The sequence below is a fragment of the Carlito syrichta genome, unplaced genomic scaffold (genome assembly GCF_000164805.1).
Source record: "Carlito syrichta isolate Samal-C Ts95f unplaced genomic scaffold, Tarsius_syrichta-2.0.1 Scaffold308912, whole genome shotgun sequence".
Taxonomy (NCBI): Eukaryota; Metazoa; Chordata; class Mammalia; order Primates; family Tarsiidae; genus Carlito; species Carlito syrichta.
In genome coordinates, this window is record NW_007253008.1 from 62,652 (window position 1) to 82,102 (window position 19,451).

The window sequence follows — 19,451 nt, forward strand, 5'->3', positions numbered from 1 at the left end:
TGGTTCATCACCAGTTTGTTAGGACCAAACTGCCACTGAGGCTGTATAATTTGTATCTGAAGTCAGAACAAGCCACTCTCTATTCCATCTGGGTGTCTGCAGTATTGGTTCAGTTTAGCTACATGACAACACTGAGTAAACCTTTCTTATGAAATCAGCAAATATTTATTGAGTATCTACTGTGACCAGGTGCTGTCTTTTGCACTAAGGACACCATTATGAGCAAAGATATAATCTCTGTAGGTATTCAACTTTATCCTGGACAACTGGGTGAAAGCTCATTTCTACAATAAATCAAAAACATTTAGGCTGGCGTGGTGGCTCACACCTGTATTTCAGCTACTTGGAAGGATGAGGCAGAAGGATCACCTAAGCCCTCAGGTTGAGTCTGCAGTGACTGCGAGTGTGCCACTGCACCCCAGTCTGGGCAACAGAGTGAGACTGCAACTCAAATATATATATATATTTGACTATATATATATATATATATATATATTTTAGACTATATATATATATATATATATATATAGTCTAAAAAATAATGAATTTCATCCTAGTCTTTGACAATCATATGATTTGTAGGATATCAGTGAAGACTGGGGTCAGATTCTCTGAGTTTTGGACCTAAGGAATGAAATGGCATCTTGTTCTAGACATCCACATGGCTCATCACCAGTTTCTTAGGGCCAAACTGTCACTACGGCTGCATAATTTGTTTCTGAAGTCACCACAAGCTCCTCTCTGTTCCATCTAGGTGTCTGCAGTATTGATTCAGTTGATCTACATGATATCACTGAGCAAACCTTTCCTATGAACTCAGCAAATATTTATTATCTACTGTGACCAGGTGCTGTCTTTTGCACTAAGAACACCATGATGAAAAAAGGCACAGTCTCTGTACCCACAGTGCAGAGGCAGACCAAGTGACAACTGTAAGTCTTTGTGTCTTACAAAGAGAAAGGGGCACCTCAGAGATTTCTGCAGATTTTGACAAGGATTTTATGTTTTTGCTTAATGAAAAATTTATTCCAAACTTTGTGTTTAGAGTGTGTCATACTCAGTGATGTGATACAGGAAAAAATAACCAAAAAACAAAAACAGAGTACCACAAGCTCTCACTAATAAGTGGACCTTGAACAATTATCATAATACTACAGGAAAGGGATTGGCAGTAGTGGGAAACAATCCAGGGAGAAGGGGTCTAACAGGCAGTTGAGGAAAACTACCAGAAGAGGGGGGTATCCATTATAAACCAGGGTACATGCATGATGAGATTTGTATACCTACACCTGAATGGTACCCTACATCTTTAAAATAAAAATTTATAAAATTAAAGGAAAACAGCAGAGAGATAGAAAAAAAGTCATTTGGGTTTCATTACTTAGATATAACCACTTTAAATATACTGTGTTGTATAGATCCAGAACATTCTTTCTCTACATAACAGAAATGGGTTATATAAGAAGCTACTTACTACTCTGCTCTAGTTTACACAACTACTCTTAATGTTTTCTTTCAAAATGAGCACTGTAGTATAACCTAGTCAATGACTGAATTGTGTAAAGTGTATATATTATACAGTCTCATGGCTTAAGGGTGTATAATAAGCTAGCTGTCTCTTAGCATTTAAACAATAATTTCTTTTCTTTATTGTGATAAAAGTAAAGAAAAATTATTTGTACATCACTTCTAAGAGAATAAAGACAAAAATAAAGACAAAGATATCCTAAACTCTCACTCTGAGTCAGTCAACAAAGAAAAATTTCTTTTGCAACCACAAAGACTAAAAAGAAAGCAAAAATTTTAAACGTTAAATCAAATTAGACTACCTCTAGGTGAGTTACCACTTAGGGCCAGGTGCTGTTTCTCAGGTCTTTACGCAACTGAAGAGACCATTAGTGTTAAGGGAATTAAAGAATCAGTAGATTCTGTGGCTGAAAATTATTAGATCCCATTACGTTGAAGTGCATGAAATCAGCGTGCCTAGGTGCACTTCAGTTTAGCATGAGAGAGAATAATAAAACTTACCAGCTTCCTGATAGATTTTGTCTAAAAAGGAAAAAGACAAAAAATATTAATTTATATAATTTGACGAAATTTCATTTTAACATTTGATCCTTTATGTGATTTATAGGAAAATGAAGGTCTGGATCAGATTTCTGGATTTTGATTCTAAAATTTATCCCAGTCTTCCAAATGACTCATCACCTGATGGTAGATACTAGTGCTACTGAGGCTATATATCTGCTCCTGAAGTCCACCACAAGACACTCTCTATGACTGCTCTGTTTCTATAGCATCATTTCAGTTTTTCATCATGACAGTCTTGAGTAAACTGTACACATGTTCTATTCACTCAGAAAAAATTTATTAGGGGATCAACTTTGATGAGGTGCTGTCATCTGCACCAGGGACATCATGATCAGGACAGAATCTCCACCCACAGTGGTAGAGACAGTCCACCTGTGAACTCTAAATCAATGTGCCTTATTATAAAAAGGTTAACTTAGGTATTCCTGCACATTTTTAAAGGGATTTTAAGTTTTTGTTTAATAGCAAATACATTTTATTGGAAATTCAACATCCTTATTTTATTTAAAAAAGCAAAGAGTTAGAGGAAAACAATTTCCTCTGGGCTTCATTACTTAGGCAAAACCACTGTAAGTAAATTAAGGTGTATAGACCCAGAATATTTTTAATCATATGTCAACATAAAAGGATCATCAGATTCTACTTTATCATCTGCAGTATTCACAGCTAGATTTCAGTATTTTCTGTGTAGATAAAAACTCTTTTATAACATCAGTGATTGAATTGTCAAAAGACTTTACAGTATACTCTGGTGGTATAAGAGTATTAATAAGCTAGTCTTCTCTTGAAATTTGAATAATGAAAACTTGTCCTAATTATGATAAAAGCACACAAAAAAAGAAAAAAAACGAAACTTACTATAGCCCTCTTTTGAGAAAAACTCAAAATATATCCTAAAACCTCTGTCTGAGTGAAACAACACAAAAGAAAAATGTCCTTTTTGCTTCCAATGGCTAGAATAAAACAAAAACGTATGCATATTGAATAACATGTGGCCTTGTTTTCTTGACCAGGTACTACTAAGGATTCAGTACTGTCTCTTAGGGGCCTACATGACTGAACAGAGTGTTAGTGTAAAGAGAATTAATTAATGAGTGAATTCTGTGGCTAGAACCCTATTGAATCTCATCAATTTCTCAGTGAATGGAATCAACATGTCCAGGTGTACCTCAGTTTAGTATTTGACAGAATAACAGAAATTACCAATATTGCCAAAATGTTTAACTTAGCAACAACAGCAGCAACAACAAAACAACAAGAGAAAGTGAAAATATTTCTAGGCTGAACGTAGTGGCTCTAACCTGTATTCCTAGCATTTTGGAAGGCTGAAGCGAGAGGATTGCCTGAGACCAGGGGTTCAACTGCATCCTGGGCAACTTGGGGAAACCTCATTTCTACAATAAATCGAAAACATTTAGGCTGGTGTGGTGGCTCACCCTGTATTTCCAGCTACTTGGAAGGATGAGGAGAAGGATCACCTAAGTCCTCAGGTCGAGTCTGCAGTGACTGTGAGCGTGACACTGCACCTCAACCTGGGCAACAGAGTGAGACTTCAACAACAACAACAACAAATATATATGTATATGTATAATTTCTAAAAAAACAATAAATTTCATTCTAGTCTTTGACAACCATATGATTTGCAGGATATCAATGAAGTTCGGTGTCAGATTTCCTGAGATTGGGCCCAAGGAATGAAATGGCATCTTGTACTAGACATCCACATGGTTCCTCACCAGTTTGTGAGGGCCAAACTGTCACTACGGCTGTATAATTTGTTTCTGAAGTCACCACAAGCTCCTCTCTGTTCCATCTAGGTGTCTGCAGTATTGGTTCAGTTGATCTACATGATATCACTGAGCAAACATTTCCTATGAACTCAGCAAATATTTATTGAGGATCTACTGTGACCAGGTGCTGTCTTTTGCACTAAGAACACCATTATGAATAAAGACACGGTCTCTGTACCCACAGTGCACAGGCAGACCAATTGACAACTGTAGGTCTTTGCGTCTTACAAAAGAAAGGGACACCTCAGAGATTTCTGCAGATTTTGACAAGGATTTTATGTTTTTGCTTAATGAAAATATTATTATAAACTTTGTGCACTTAGAGTGTGTCATACTCAGTGGTATGACACAGAAAAAAAACAGAGTACCATATGCTCTCACTTATAATTGAACCTTGAACAATTATCATAAAACTATATGAAGGGGATTGGCACCAGTGGATGAGGGGCGGAATTGGCAGTTGAGGAAACCTACCAGAGGAGGGGGTATCCCTTATGAACCAGAGTACATGCATAATGGAGATTTGTATACCCACACCTGAACTGTACCCTACATCCTTAAAATAAAAATTTATAAAATTAAAGGAAAATAGCAGAAAGATAGAAAAACAAATTGTTTGGGTATCATTACTCTGATATGAATTTAAATATACTGTGGTGTCTAGACCCAAAACATTCTTTCTCTACATCAACAGAAAAGGGTCATGTTAGAAGCTACTTATTAATCTGCTATAGTTGCACAAATATTTTTAATGTTTTCTGTGAAAATAAGCACCGTACTATACATAGTCAAAGGCTGAATGGTGCAAAAAGCATACATTAATACTCTAATCGATTAAGGGTATTTAGTAAGTTAGTCATCTCTTAGCATTTAGATAATGAATTTTTTCCTTTATTGTGATAAAAACAAAGAAAAATTCTTTGTATTTCTCTTCTAAGAGAAGAAAGATAACAAGAAAAGACAAAGACGTACTATAGCCTCACTCTGAGTCAGTCAAAAAAGCAAAATGTCATTTGCAATTACAAAAACTAAAAAGAAAGCAAAAATTATAAACATTAAATAAAATTAGACTACCTCTAGGTGAGTTGCCACTTAGGGCCAGGCACTGTCTCTCCAGGCTCTATGCAATTGAAGAGACCATTAGTGGTAAGGGAATTAATTAATCAGTGGACTCTAGGGGTAAAAACTATTGGATCCCATCACCTTTAAGTGCATGAAATCAGCATGTCCAGGTGCACTTCAGTTTAGCATAAGAGAGAATAACAGAACTTACCAGCTTTCCAACAGAGGATTTCTAAAAAGAATAAGGTAGAAAATATTAATTTATATAATTTGAAAAAATTTCATTTTAGCACTTGACCTCTTATGTGATTTGTAGGAAATTGAAAGTCTGGATCAGATTTCTGGAGTTTGAACTAAAACTTATTCCAGACTTCCGAGGGGCATATCACACACTTGGTAGAGACGTAGTGTCACTGAGGCTAGATATTTTCTCCTGAAGTCAACCACAGTATGCTCTCTATTACTGCTCTGTTTCTATAGCAATGCTTCAGTTTTTCATCATGACAGTCTCAAATAAACTGTACACATGTTCTATTCACTCAGGAAATATTTATTATGAGATTTACTTTGACCAGGCACTATCGTCTGCACTAGAGATGCCATGATGAGCAGGACAGTCTCTCCACAAACAGAGGCAGAGACAGAGATCTTGTCAATTCTTTCTCAATCCACTTAACTTGAAATTGGGGCTGCCTTAGGTATTTATGCAGATTTTGATGAAGATTTTATATTTTTGCTCAATGAAAAATACTATTTATTGCAAATACAATGTGCAAATTTCATTCAAAAAAGCAATAGCTGGAGGAAAACTATTTCCTCAGGGTTTCTCTACTCAGATATAAACACTGTAAAGGTATTGAGGTATATAGATCCAGAATATTCTTACCCTTACATCAACAGAAAAGGATCATGTAAAAATCTTCTTCAAAATTTGCTGTATTTATTTCACAACTACTTTTTAAAATATTCTGTGAAAATAAGAACTTTTTAGTAACATCAATGAATGACTGACTCGACAAAAGAGTTTAGAATGTACATTCTAATGGCATAGTAGCATATACTAAGCAAGTCATTTCTCATTTATTTGGTAATGAATTATTTCCTTCATTCAGACAAAAATAAAAAATTTTATATCTCTAATTTGAGAAAAAGACAAAAAAGTAAAGAAAAAAGATGTCCTATAAAATTTCTGCCAATCAATCAATAATGAAAAATGTCATTCTGATTATATGAACTGTAGCAAAACAAAAGTTTATACATAGTGAATAGCGTTTAGACCTCTTTTCTTGGCCAGGTACCACAAAGGGTCTGGTGCTGTTGCACAGGGGCCTATGCTAACCAAATGACCATTCCTGATAAGAGAGCTAATAAGTGATTGGATTCTGTGGCTAAAAACTGTCGGATCCCATCATCTTCTCAACGAATGAAATCAGCATATCCAGCTACATTTCATTCTAGCATACAACAGAATAACAGAACTTACCTCGTTCCTCTTTGAATATACCTAGAAAAGAAGAAGATAGAAAGTATTGACTTATGGAATTCCAAGATGTTTACTCTCAGACTTTGACCCCCTGTGTTTTTTTGCAGGGAAGTGAAAGTCTGGGATAGATTTCTTGAATTTGAGACTAAAACTTATCCCAAATGTCTGCATGGCACATCACCAGCTTGTTCAAATTAACTGTCACTGAAGCTATATAATTTGCTCCTGAAGTCCACCACAAGTTGTTCTCTGTCACTTCTCTGCTTCTACTGCATCACTTCAGATATTTGTAATGACAGCCTCAAGTAAATTGCTCATAATTTCCGATCCACTCAATAAACGTCTATTGAGAATCTACTTTGACCAGGTGCTGTCTTCTGCACTAGGGACATCATGATTAGGACAGTCTCTCCACCCACAGGGGTAGAATCAGGTCACCTGTCAACTCTAACTCAATGTGCTTTATAAGAAAAAGGGTGCCTCAGGCATTCCTGCACATTTTTACAGGGATTGTATATTTTTGCTTAATGGAAAATACATTTTATTGAAAATTCAATGTACATTTTTAAAAAAAAGCAAAGAGCTAGAGAAATACAATTTCCCCTGTGTTTCATTACTTAGGTATAACCACTGCAAATAAATTGAGGTGGATAGACCCAGAATATTTTTACTCATATATCAATAGAAAAGGACCATGCAGGATTCTTCTTCATAATCTGCTATATTCATTTCACAGCTAGTTTTCAATATTTTCTGTGAACATAATAACTCTTTCATACATTAGTGAATGACTGAATCATCAAAATAGTTTACAGTGTACTTCTAGTTGTATAAGAGTATATTCTAGTTGTGTCTCATTATTTTAATAATGAAATCTTCCTAAATATTACAAAAGCAAAGAAAAACGATTTATATCTCTCATATTAAAAATGACACAAAGCAATGACAAAAGATATCCTAATATTTCTCTGAAACAATCAACACACATTTTACTCCACATGTTTATAATAAGAAAAGAAAAACAAAAAATATGCTTTTTGAAATTGTAACAACTAAACAAAACAAAAAGTATCCATACTGAAAAATATTTAGGCCTCTTTTCTTGGCCAGGTACCTCTCACAGTCCAGTGCTGTCTCTCAGGGCTTACGTGACTGAAGAGACCATTAATGTTCACAAAATTAATGAATAAGTGAATTCTTTGGCTAAACACTACTGGATCATATCACCTTCTCACTGAATGAAATCAGCATGTCCAGGTGCACATAATTTTAGCATACAACAGAGTAATAGAAACTACCAATGTTGCCAAAATGTTTAACTGAAAAACAAAAGGGAAAGTAAAAATATCATTTCTAGAAAACCAATACATTTATCTCCTAGTCTTGACATGCGTATGATTTGTAGAATATCAGTAAAGATTAGAGTCAGATTTCTGGAGTTTGAGACCTAAGGTCTGAAGGGGCAACTTTTCCTAGTTTTACACATGAAACAACATCACCAGGTCGTTAGAGTCAAACTGTCACTGAGGCTATAAAATTTGCTTCTGAAGTTGCCACAAGCCACTCTCTATTCCTTCTCAGTGTTTGCTGCATTGGTTCAGTTTATCTTTATGACGTCCCTGAATAAACTGCAAAGCTTTCCAATCAACTCAGCAAGTGTTTATTGAGGAACTACTTTGACCAGGTGCTGTCTTCTGCACTAGGGAGGTCATGATGAGCAGGACACAGTCTCTGCACTCACAGTGCAGAGGCAGGCCAATTGTCAATTGTACGTTCTTGTGTTTTACACAAATAAAAGATACCTCAGATATTCCTGAAGACTTTGACAAGGATTTTATGTGTCTGCTAATGAAAAATGCCATTTATTACAAATAAGGTATTTATATATCATTAAAATACAATAAAGACACAGAAACAAACTACCATTATATTTGAGTTTCATTTTCCAGCTATAACCACTTTCAATATAATGTGTTGTATAGATCTAGACATTCTTCCTTCACATCAACAGAAAAGAGTCATGCAAGATGATTCTAAATAGTCTACTTTTTTTTAAACAACTGGTCTTTAATATGTTCAAAGACAATGAGGAGTAGTCTATAAACGTATTGAATGGCTGAGTTGTGTAAAGAGTATTTAACATATACTCTAAAGACCTAGGCGTGTTTAATAGCTAGTCATCTCTTACCATTAAAATAAGGAATGTTTTCCTTTATTATGATAATAGAACAGCAAAACTGTTATAGCTCTCTTAAGAGAAGAAATGTGAAAAACAAAGACAAAAGATGTCCTATAATCTCACTCTGAGTCAGTTAGCAATCAAAGTAAAATATAATTTGTGATGATGAAGACTAAAGACACAGCAAATAATTGTAAACAATGAATAAAATGTATTGCTCCTCTATGTCACTGCCACTTAGGACCAGGTGCTGCCTCTCAGGGGCCACTGCAACTGAAGAGACCATTATTGCTAAGGAAATTAATGAATCAATGGATTCCGTGGTTAAAAATTATTGGATCTCATAGTCTTCTAACTGAATGAAGTCAATATGTCCAGCTGCACTTCATTTTACCATATGACACAGTAACAGAACTTACCAACTACGTCAAGAAGTTTATCTAAAAAAGAAGGGAAAAAATATTGATTTATGTAATTCCAAGAAATTTCCTCATAGGCTTTGACCTCCTATGTGATTTGTAGGAAAGTAAAAGTCTGGTCAGATATCTGGAACTTGATAGTAAAATTTATTTCAGACGTTCGCATGGCACATAACCAGCTTATTCTAAACTAATTGTCACTGAGGTTTATAATATGCTCCTGAATTCCACCATAAACTACTCTCTATGACTTGCCTGTTTATACTGTATCACTTTAGTTTTTCATTGTGACATTCTCAAGTAAAATGCACACATACCCTCTCCACTCAGGAAATGTTTACTGAGGATCTACTTTGACAAGGTATTGTCTTCTGTGCTGGGGACATTATGGTGAGCAGGACAGTCTCTCTACCCACAGGGGTAGAGTCAGGGGACCTGTCAACACTAACTCAATGTGCCTTGTTAGAAATGAAAGTTGTCATCTAGGTCCCTAATGGCTAGAAGGCGTGAGACCTGTCGCAAACTGGGAAACTAAACAAGGTTGATCATGGTTTGCACTTGGATGGGAGAAATGAAAGTTGTCTCAGGCATTCTTGCACATTTTTACAGGGATTTTGTTTTTGCTTAATGACAAATACATTTTATTGCAAATTCAATGTCCTTATTTCATTTAAAAAAGCAAAATGCTATAGAAAAACAATTTCCTCTGGGTTTTACATCTCAGATATAACCACTGTAAATATATTGAGGTATACAGAACAAAATCTTTTTCCTTTTACATAACAGATAAGGGTCAACAAGATTCTACTTTGTAATCTGTTGTATTCATTTCACAGGTAATTTTCAATATTTTCTGTGAAAATAAGAACTCATTTATAACATCAGTAAATGACTGAATCATCAAAAGTTTTTACGATTCACACTCTAGTGGTATAAAAGTACATAGTAAGCTAGAGGTCTCTTATCATTTTAATAATAAATTATTTTCCTAAATATTACAAAAGTAAAGAAAAACATTGTATATCCCTCATTTTAGAAAATGACAAAAAAATGTAGATAAAGGATATTCTATTATCTCTCTCCACGTCAATCAGCACACAAAGAAAAATGTCTTTTGAGATTATAAAGACTAAAACAAAAAAATTCCTATTGAACAATATTTAGACCTCTTTTCTTGGTCAGGTACCACTCAGAGTCCAGTGTTGTCTCTTAGGGCTTACATGACTGAAGAGACCATTAGTGTTAACAGAATTAATATATGAATGAATTCTGTGGCTAAACCCTATTGGAGTCCATCACCTTATCAGAGAATGAAATCAACATGTCCAGGTGTACCTCAGTTTGGCATACGGCAGAATAATAGAAATTGCTAATGTTTCCAAAACAATTAACTAAAATAGATAAATAAATAAAAGTAAAAATATAATTTCTAAGAAAACCAATAAATTATATCTTAGTTATGGTATCATGATTTATAGGATATCAGTGAGGGTCTGATTCAGATTTCTGAACTGTGAAGCCTAAGGACCTAAGAGGCACCTTATCTTAGATATCAAAACGGATTATTATCCAGCTAATTAAAAAGTTGTCACTGAAGCTGGGTAGTTTGGTTCTGAAGTCACCACAAATAACTATTCCTTTCAGTGTTTTTGCATTGGTTCAGTTTACTTTCATGACATCCGGGACTAAGCTGACAATATTTTTGATTTATTTATTGGATGTTTATTGAGGAACTACTTTGACCAGGTGCTTTCTACTGCACTAGGGATGCCCTGATGAGTAGGACACAGTCTGTGCACCCACAGGAAAGAGGCAGCCAATTGTTAATTGTAAATCCTTGTATTTTATTAAAAAAGAGGACACCTGAGTCATTTTTGCAGACTTTGACAAGGATTTTATGTTTTTGCTTAGTGAAAAATGCCATGTATTACAAATGTGGTATGCTCTTATAATTTTAAAAATATCAAAAAGGTAGGAAAAAACAATTTTGTTTGGGTTTTATTACTGAGATCTAATCACATTAAATATCCTATAGTATATAGACCCAGAAGATTCTTCCCCCATATCAACAAAAAAAAGTCATGATAGTTGCTTCTTCATTATCTATTCTATCTTAACAAATGTTTTATATATCTATGAAAATAAGCACTGTTCTATAACTTAGCGAATGGCTGAATGGTTTAAAGAGTATGTAATGTACACTCTAATGACTTAAGTGTATGTAATAAGTTACTTGCCCTTTAGCATTTTAATAATGAATTTTTTCTTTATTATGATAAAAGCACAGAAAAACTATGTATATCTCTCCTAAGTGAAGAAAGATACAGAGCAAAGACAAAAGATGTCCTATAACCTCACTCTGAGTCAGTGAATAAAGTAAAATGTCATTTGTGATTATAAAGACTAAAGCCAGCAAAAAATTATAAACATTAAATTAAACTTGAGAATTTCTGGCAAGGTGGCAATGGGACAGATTGGACTCTGATAGTCTCTGCAAAAGCTAGTGTCCATAAAGACTCTCTGCGTGAGTGGGTATGTGCCGGTGGGTTAGTGAAAGCCCATCTGAGGGGAGACTCGAGTTCATACACTTGGACTCTCTTCCGAGGTGAATCCCCACCGCCCTGAGATTGGAGTTGCCAGTGTGCAGGATTGTCTGCTATTCTTGGGTCTCTCCTGAGAAAAGCCTGCTGAATACAGCTGATCCTTATTACCTGGAACCTGGCCCACATTATTACCTATGACAGCAAAGCAGATGGAGCCCAGGATCAGTGGAGAGAGAAGTCCAGGAAAGCTGGAGAGAAGCCCCACCACCGGTGAGGAAATGCCAGCTGGAGTCATTTTCTCTGTCCAGGGACCAGGCAGAGACCTTCATTGCCCCACACAGCCCCACCTAGCCTCCAACCTAGGACCTTGATAGAATCTCATCAAACTTGGAGAGACAGGCACCCCTCCTCCATGCTGGAACAGGCACAGACATGTCAGATCTGAGTGGGAGACTTGACAGCAGCAGGCCAGGTGAGTCCAGATCTTATCCACCCTCCTTCCACACATCTGACACATCCTGAGAGAAATCTTATCAGCCTGTGCTGAGAGCAGAGGGGAGGCACTGGAGTTCAGAGCTGAAAGGAAGTTAAAGTTAGAGGAACTGCCTCAGAGTGAGTTTTGTTGTTGCTGTTGTTGTTGCTTTTGTTTGTTTGCTTGTTTGTTCTGCTTTGGGTTTTTTTTTTTGTCTGTTTGTAGTTTTAGTTTTGTGTTTTTTTCCTTTTCCTCTTTCTTTCTTTCTTTCTTTCTATTTTTGATTATATTTTCATACTTTCTTTGTTTCTATTATTTTATTGTGTTTTATAAGACTTTCCAGGGAGCCCACACACCTGTCAACAGATATTAGGATCTGCAGATAGTTTCCAAATAACAGCTCCCCCTCAGTTATATCTCAAAACTGCAATAAGTATAACTCCTCACCCATAGTCTAACCTCAGAATTGAACAAAGCCAAAGGATCCATATAAGGACTATTGAGCAAACAGAAGTAAAAGCTACCCCCATGCCTGAAGAGCAGAATTACAGAAGAGGTAAAGAGGTGGGGGGCAGTTTACACAAATGAAGAAAAATCAAAAGAAGAATATAGGTCTCACACAGACCCCTGGAAGGTCAGACACAGAGAATACAGACTTTGGAATGCAAACAATTAAGAGCCCCCAGGATGACTGGCCTGAAACCACAAACCTAGATATCAAGACATTAATAGAAAGAATAAATGGAATTGAGGAGAGATAAGAGGAAAGAATCAAGAGTTGGTAACTGAGACAACAGCACTAAAGAATACTGTGAACAAAATAAATACAAACTGATACGCATGAAAAGAAGACTTAGCTAAGCAAAAGAAAGAGTCTCAGACTATGAGAACAAAAATATGGAACTAACCCAAACTGTTAAAAACATAGAAAAGAAGCTTAAAAAAGACAGAACAAAGACTTCAAGAGATGAACAATTATTTCAAGAGGACAAACCTAAGATCAATTGGAATTCTTGTGGCAGACAGAGAGACAGAGACTAGCCTGGAACAAACATTCCATGAAATTATCCAAGAAAACTTCCCTCATCAGTGACAGGAACATTCAAACACAAGAGATTCAGAGAACCCCTGCAAGACAACAAATGAAAGACTAACTCTTAGACACATAGTAATTCCCCTCACAAAGTAGGTATAATAGAAAAAACACCCTAAAGTCAGCAAGAGAAAAAGATCAGACTATCTACAGGGAAAAACCAATTAGATTAGCAACAGACTTCACTACAGAAACTCTTCAGGCTAGGAGAGCTTGGAACACAATCTCCAAAGTCCTTAACAATAAACAATTTCAACCAAGAGTTAGCTACCCAGCTAAGCTAAGCTTCATTAGTGAGGGAGTATTAAAATCTTTCCCAGACATTCAGTTCCTAAGAGCTTATGCTGCCTCCAGACCAGCTCTACAAGAAACATTTAAGAAAGTATTAAACATAGAAAAGGAAAAAAGAACAACAATGCCCTTCACAAGAATGCAAGAAAAAGATTGAAAACACGTATGAATCAACCCAAAAATCAAAAGAAAGACAACAAACAAGCAACAGCAACAACAAATTCTGTAAGAACATTATGACAGGGATAAACTCTCATATCTTAATAATTAGCCTGAATGCCCCACTGAAAAGTCATAGAATGAAAAAAATGGATAAAATATCATGAGGCAACAATATATTGTCTCCAAGAGACTCATCTCACCAGAAAGGATACACACAGACTTAGAGTAAGAGGATGAGAAACAAAATTTCAGGTGAACAGAACACACAAAAAGCAGGAGTCACAATCTTAATATCAGACTAACTACCCTTTAGTTATCAAAAATTAAAAAATATATGAATGGTTATTACATAATGATAAAAGGTTCAATCCATCAACAAGAAATATCCATCCTAAATATATATGCACCCAACATAGGAGTGCCAACTTTCATAAAGCAGCATCAAGGTAAATTGAAAAAGATATTGACTCTAACACTATCATAGCTGAGGATTAAATATCTTACTCAGAAGCATAGACAGATCAACAAGACAAAAAATCAACAAGATCTGGAACCTCCACATGGTGCTTCACCAAATTAACTTAATTGATACCTACAGAACACTCCACAGAATACACATTATACTCATCACCACATGGAACATACTCTAAGATTGACCACATCCTTGATCATAAATCAAGCATAAACAAATTTCAGAAGATTGAAATCCTGCCATGCACCTTCCCAGACCACAGTGGAATAAAAATAAAAGCCAGCACAAACAAAATTCCTCCAACACCCACAAAAATATGGACACTAAACAGCATGATGCTAAACACCTTCTGGGTCAACATGTAAGTCAAAGCAGAGATTAAAAGCTACCTGGAAACAAATGAAAACAAAGAAACAACTTACCAAAACCTCTACGATGTTACAAAAACAGTACTAAGAGGGAAATTCCTGTCCATGAACACACAAGAAGAAAATGGAAAGATCACAAGTTAACAGCCTAACAAATCACCTAGGGGAGCTGAAAAAGCAAGAACACCAAAGTCCTAATTTCAGCAAAAGAATCCATATCATCAAAATAAAAACCCAAATTTGGAACATAGAAGACAAAATGATAATACAAAAAAAAAAAAAAAATCAACAACAAAAAAAAGTGGTTCTTTGAAAGAATAAACAAGATTGATGGATTCCCTAGCTAGACTGACCAAGAAAAAGAGAGTAAAAAGTCCATATAAACACAGTTAGAAATGCTAAAGATCAAGCCACAACTGACCCCAAAGAAATACAAAAGATTGCTCATTGAACGCTGCATTGACTCCTGGGATTTATGTGTGCTCTTCTTAACTCAGCTTTGGCCTACACACAAGCAACCATGTCTAAGGCACCATCTACTCTTGTGTGAGTGTTTTCCAGCATAGAAAATGGAAGTATAAAAGAGATAATTGCCAGTGATCAGGGAAACCGAACCACTTCAAGTTATGTCACCTTTACTTATACTGAACAATTGATCGGTTATGCTGCAAAGAATCAAGTTGCAATGAACTCGACCAACACAGTTTTCAATGCCAAATGCCTGACTGGACACAGATTTCATGATGCTGTTGTCCAGTACAATATGAAGCATTGGCCGTTCATGGTGGTGAATGATGCAGACAGGCCCAATGTACAAGTAGATTACAAGGGTGAGACAAAAAACTTCTATCCAGCGAAGGTGTCATCTATAGTTCTGACAAAGATGAAGAAAATCACAAATGCCTATTCGGGGAGACTGTTACCAATGCTGTGGGCACAGTGCTGGCTCACTTTAATGACTCTCAGTAGCAGGCTACCAAAGATGCTGGAACAATTGCTGGCCTCGATGTACTTAGAACTATCAATGAGCCAACTGCTACTACAATTGCTTATGTCTTAGACAAAAAGGTTGGAGCTGAAAGAAATGTGCTGATCTTTGACATAGGAGGTGGCACTTTTGATGTGTCAATCCTCACTATTGAGGATGGAATCTTTGAAGTCAAGTCTACAGCTGGAGATACCCACTTAGGTGGAGAAGACTTTGACAACCGAATGGTCAACCATTTAATTGCTGAGTTTAGGTGTAAACATAAGAAGGACATCAGTGAGGACAAGAGAGCTGTCTGGTATTTCTGTATGCTTGTGAATGTGCTAAGTGTACTCTCTCTTTCAGTACCCAGGCCAGTATTGAGAGAAATTCTCTCTACTAGGGAATTTACTTTCATACTTCCATTACCCATACCCGATTTGAAGAATTGAATGCTGACTTGTTTCGTGGCACCCTGGACCCTGTAGAGAAAGTCCTCCAAGATGCCAAACTAGAAAATTTACAGACCCATGATATTGTCCTGGTAGGTGGTTCTACTCATATCTCCAAGATTTAGAAGCTTCTACAAGACTTCTTCAATGGAAAATAACAGACTAAGAGCATCAATCCTGATGAGGCTGTTGCTTATGGTGCAGTTGTCCAGGTAGTCATCTTATCTGGAGACAAATCTGAACATGTGCAAGATTTGCTACTGTTGGATGTCACTTCTCTTTCCCTTGGTATTGAAACTTCTGGTGGAGTCATGACTATCCTCATTAAACGCTATACTACCATTCCTACCAAGCAGACACAGACCTTCACTACCTATTCTGACAATCAACCTGGTTTGCTCATTCAGGTTTATGAAAGTGAGCATGTCATGACCAAGGATAACAATCTGCTTGGCAAGTTTGAACTCACAGGCATACCTCCTGCACCCTGTGTTGTTCCTCAAATTGAAATCACTTTTGATATTGATGCCGATGGCATTCTCAATGTCTCTGCTGTAGATAAGAGTAAAGGAAAAGAGAATAAAATCACTATCACTAATGGCAAGGGTTGTTTGAGCAAGGAAGACATTGAGTGTATGGTCCAGGAGGCTGAAAAGTACAAAGCTGAAGATGAGAAGCACAGGGACAAAGTATCATCCAATAATTCACTTGAATCCTATGCATTCAACATGAAGGCAACTGTTGAAGATGAGAAACTTCAAGGCAAGATCAATGATGCAGACAAACAGAAGATTCTTGACAAGTGTAACGAAATTATCAGCTGGCTTGATAAGAAACAGACTGCAGAGAAGGAAGAATTTGAACACCAACAGAAAGAACTGGAGAGAGTCTGCAACCCCATCATTACCAAGTTGTACCAGAATGCAGGAGGTATGCCAGGAGGAATGCCTGACGGATTCCCTGGTGGTGGAGCTCCTCCCTCTGGTGGTGCTTCTGAGGGTCCACCATTGAAGAGGTTGATTAGGGCAGCCCAAGTACAGATGCAGCAGCATTATTCCACACAGTTAACATTGAAGAACCCAAATTAGTCACAAATTCTGTGGCAGTTTTTAATGTTGAGCTACTATAGTAAATAACTGGGCATTCTCAATACTTGAATATGGAACATGTGCACAGGGGAAGGAGATAACATTGCACTTTATAAGCACTGTATTGTAAATGGAAAATGCAATGTGTTAAATAAAACTAAAAATTGGTACTGTAAGAAAAAAAGAAGAAATACAGAAGATTATCAGAGACTACCATGTACACTTGTATGGAAACAAACTAAAAAATCTAAATGAAATGGAGGACTTTCTTACATCACAAACCTCTCCAGAATGAAACAAGACCCTAAATAGACCAATAACAATCCAGGAAATTTGCTATGTCATAAGAAAACTACCTATAGAAAAAAACCCTGGACCAGATGGCTTTCCAGCAGAATTCTACAAAACATACAAGGAGGAGCTGATATCAATCCTATTGAAAGTATTTCAGGCAATTGAGAGAGATTGAGTTCTCCCCAAATCATTTATGAAGCTAACATCAAATTGATAACCAAACCAGGAAGATCTAACAAAGAAAGAGAACTACAAGCAAGTATCCTTGATGAACATAGATGCTAAAATTCTCAATAAGATCCTAGCAAACCGGGTCCAAAACCACATCTCAAAATCATCCACCATGACCAATTAGACTTCATCCCTGGGATGCAGGGCTGATTCAACATTCATAAGACCATAAACATAATTAAATACATCAATAGATGTAAAAACAAAAACCACATGATTATATCATTAGACACAGAAAAAGCTTTTGATAAAATCCAGCACGCCTTCTTGATAAAAACCCTCAAACATCTAGCCATAAATGGAACATACCTCAAAATGGTAAAAGCCACAGCCAGCATACTGCTAAACAGAAAGAAATTGGAATCATTTCCCCTTAAAACTGGAACAAGAGAATCATGCCCATTGTTACCCCTCCTTTTCAGCATTGTTTTGGAAGTCCCAGCTAGAGCAATCAGACAAGAGAAGGAGATCAGGGGTATCCAAATAGGAAAAGAGTTAGTCAAGTTATCCCTCCTTCAGACAACATAATTCTATACCTCAAAAACCCAAGAGAATCTGTAAGAAACCTCCTTACACTGATAAAGGACTTTAGCAAAATCTCAGGCTATAAAATAAATGTGTAAAAGACAGTCGCACTTCTATACACCAACAATAAACAAACAGAAACTCAAATAAAAAGCACAATCTCATTCACAATAACCACAAAAAAAAGAAATACCTTGCTGTCTTCCTAACCAGAGACATGAAAGACTATTACAATGAAAACTGTAAATCACTGCTCAAAGAAATCAAAGAAGACACAAAAAATATTCCATGCTCATGGACTGGAGGAGTCAACATTGTTAAGATGTCCACCCTACACAAGACAATCTACAGATTTCACTCAATACCCATTAAATTGCCAGCAGCATTTTTATATCTGGAAATGACAATACAGAAATTCATATGGAAACATAAATGACCTGAATAGCAAAAACAATCCTCAGTCAAAAAACAAACAAACAAAAAAACAAACAAAAAACAAAACAGGAGGTATCACATTCCCAGACTTTAAACATTATTATAAGGTTACACTAATCAAAACAACCTGGAGTTGGCACAAGAACAGGCATGTAGACCAATGAAACAGCATAGAGATTCCAGAAGTAAAACCTCAATTTCTCAACCAACTTGTCTTCAACAAAGCCTCCACCACCAACCACTGGGGAGAGGAGAGCCTATTCAGCAAATGGTGCTGGGAAAACTGACTGACCACATGCAGAAGATTAAAACAAACCCCTACCTATTCCCGTACACAAAAATCAGCTCTAAATGGATCAAAGACCTAAATATAAAACCCTAAACTATAAGAACCTTAGAAAATGCAGGAGACTCCCTTATGAAAATTGGACCTGGCAATCAATTCCTGATCAAAACCCCAAGTGCCCAGGCTATAAGAGGTAAGATATACAAGTGGTGCCTCATCAAACTGACGAGCTTCTTTAAAGCCAAAGAAACCATCAAGAGAGCAGGAAGACAGCCCACAGGCTGGGAAAAAATATTTGCCAACTCTACATCTGACAGAGGCCGAACATCTAGGATCTATGAGGAACTCAAACGTGCTGAAAAGAAAAAAAAAACAAACAGCCCCATTACAAAGTGGGCAAAAGACATTAATAGATACCTCTCAAAAGAAGAGATATGAGCAGGCAACAGATACATGAAAAAATGTTCAGCCTCACTAGTCATCAAGGAGGTGCAAATTAAAACTATACCTAGATATCACCTAACTCAATAACTCAAAAAATACCATCATCAATAACTCAAAAAATAACAGATGCAAGAGAGGATGTGGCAAAAAGGGAACACTTCTATGTTGTTGGTGGGAGTGTAAACTACTACAGCCTCTGTGGAAAACAGTATGATGACTCCAAAAAGATCTAAAAATCAACCTTCCATATGACCTCACAATCTCCCTACTGGGGATATACCCAAAGGAACCAAATCGCTGTATG

At 36.4% G+C, this 19,451-nt stretch overlaps 1 pseudogene; it reads left to right on the forward strand.

Moving 5' to 3' along the window:
• LOC103268805 overlaps positions 1-16,932 on the forward strand; it is a 38,543-nt pseudogene extending 21,611 nt beyond the window's left edge.
• The last annotated feature ends 2,519 nt before the right edge of the window (positions 16,933-19,451 follow it).